The sequence below is a fragment of the Macrosteles quadrilineatus genome, unplaced genomic scaffold (genome assembly GCF_028750875.1).
Source record: "Macrosteles quadrilineatus isolate MER2022 unplaced genomic scaffold, UCM_ALF_1.0 Scaffold_5__1_contigs__length_97177068, whole genome shotgun sequence".
Lineage (NCBI taxonomy): Eukaryota > Metazoa > Arthropoda > Insecta > Hemiptera > Cicadellidae > Macrosteles > Macrosteles quadrilineatus.
The window spans coordinates 4,046,989-4,049,734 of record NW_026542598.1 but is presented as its reverse complement, the minus strand read 5'-3'; positions in this window follow the sequence as shown (position 1 = coordinate 4,049,734).

Genomic DNA, 2,746 nt, shown 5'->3' with positions numbered 1-2,746 from the left:
ACCGCCATTTTGTTTACTTGGATTGGATTCTGAACAGCTGAACCGCTGAACCTGCACCTAACTAACCGAATATTCTTCTTTCCCTTTTCCACCTTTCTCGTTTTCATTCCCTATCCCTACCCACTAGCATCTAATGGATATATTACAATATATGAGAGAGTGTATGTTTTATATATGGTGTACCAGAGATTATTTCCTGCGCAAATTTCCTTTGGAAAAGGAAGTGGCTGGCCAGCTTCAAACAGATTAATTTTTTTTTAAGGGATGGTTGAAACCCTGCTGGCCTTAAAATATCGATCTTTTGACAGGTAGCCCATTGACAAAAATTGTGGATTTAGGGTATAGCCATAGATTAAATATACTACCCTAGTGTTGGTTAGTCTTCGACGTAACCATTGGTTAGATTTCTTAAGGATCAGCTGAAGACAATTTTGTATGTTAGTTCCGTCTGGTTTATGTAAAGAGCGTTTTGTTCTGTACCATATCTTTTGTTATCTATATCTACATCCACGAACCGTGCTTTAAACAAAGAGTAAAGCTGTTGATCATATATACACATTATAATATATATCTGTATAGTCTATGGCAACGCTAACGCACACATCATACAATCAACCCTAAAACAAGGGAATATACATTTTTCCACTTTCCCATTATTTAAAGGCATTGTTGATCAAGTAACTCCTGAATCCTAATTCCATAACTCATAATCCCCCAGATTCGGGTAATCTTTTGTCTTATGAGGCGATTTAAAGAGAGGGCATATTTTTATAGTATTCGTGGGCATATCTCATGACCACGGCCACCTTTAACTACAGGCCGTGGCCTGGTAGAATTGGCAACGTCGCAAGTGGTGTTGTTTAGTGACAGATAGACGTCCCATAAGATAACATGGCAGACAGGTGACATCAGCTTATTAATTCGCACTCTATTGATTTAAATTTAACTTTATGAACATAAATTTATTAAAATATATTGAAAATAAAAGATACAGAATTGAAAACCAAAACAATATGAATTACAAATCTAGATCTGTACATTTTAAGCGGAGTCAATATTGTCATAGTCCAATAACCAATCTTTCGTAAACACACAAACACAAATAATACTATTAGCTGCTTCCAAACAAAACAGCTGTTTACAACACCACTTGCGAAGTTGCCACTTCGAGTTAAAGGCGGCCGTGTCATGACCCACTTACCAGAAGCCACGTTCTCATTTCTCTTTGTCTTGATCCACAAACCCTTATTTAATCTTTTCTTCCTCTTTTGATTTTTCGTACTTATCTATGTTTTACTTCTTCATCCACGTTATTCGTTATTCCAAATAGTGATGCGCGATTGAAACAATCGAAATGTTCCTTTAATTAGGGCCTGACTTAAGGGAGGTACGATCGAGGCATTAGTTCAAAATTCCTCCGTGAACAGCGCTGTAGTAGAGAGCACTTTGGCAATGAAGGTTTAAGTTACTAATCGCAATAATAGTTCTGTTCATAAAATAAAATTATAAATGCCTCAAATTTAATTTTATTATTTTTTAATTATAAAATTAAACTATCATAACCTAACCGAATTAACCAAACTTGCTGATAATGAAATAATATAACAAAAGTTTAGTAATAGAAAAAATAATTCTTTTTTTTTATTAAATAAAACTAGAAATTGCTCAATTAAAATTGTATAATGACTTAATAATAAAATTAAACTGTCATAACCGAACCAAACCAACCAAACTTGCTGATAATGAAAAACTCTTGGACAAAAAGTTAATGCTACTAGCGGGTTTCGACTCCGGAACCTTCAGCACATCAGCCCGGCACACTAACCACTAGACCACCGAGACCGATGACTTCAGATCGTATTGTTACGGTAATTGCGTTCCCTCAGCTAATAAGAAGCCAACAGCTGTCATCGTAGCCTCTTCTATACCTCCCCTGAGTAAATACCCTTTAATTAAAGTCAAGTTTGTTTTTCTGATTCAGGAGAGGCAAATAATATACTCTGTTCAATAAGAAAAGGTGAAAATTGTTATCCAAATCTTATAGAAACGTTAGGCCTAACCCATCATTTTGACAAATAAATTTCGAGCTTTCAAAAGTTTAGGACAGGAATTAAGAGAAACTCTACTGAACAATGTGAGAATGTGTTGGGCATATACTCTAACTGACATACAACACAAAGCCGTGACAGTTGAACTTGAAAAGGTGTTGTTGCTGCTATATTCAAAGCAGATTATGATTATGGCTGACCAGTTGGTAACCCAGAGTTTGTTGTGTACCTCAAAAATGGCACACATTAAATGTTTGATATAATCCCACTTTTCAAGATTCCCCTATGGAGAAAATCCTTTGGTTTAGATGGATGTCTCAAATCAAATAAATAAAATTACCCACCTTGAATTTACTTCACACAGATTATCATAGTGAGGCAACAATTTATTCTGTTCTCCATGCAGGAAAAACATGTTTGCATCATATTTTAGACATGATCACTCCAATTGAAGGAGAGCATTAAGAATGCATTAGAAGTAATCCGGTAAAACAAACTACCCAGACAGCACAGGATGTTTTAAAAATATTTTATTTTAATCTTTAAAGTATATACTTTAAAAATGCATCCTATTCCACCCCCAATGTATCCTAAAAATATTTTAATAAAATATTTTGTTTTAATATTTTATAAATGTTATAAAAAAACCATTAAAAAATATATTTAAATATTTTAAATAATAATAATTTAGTATGAAA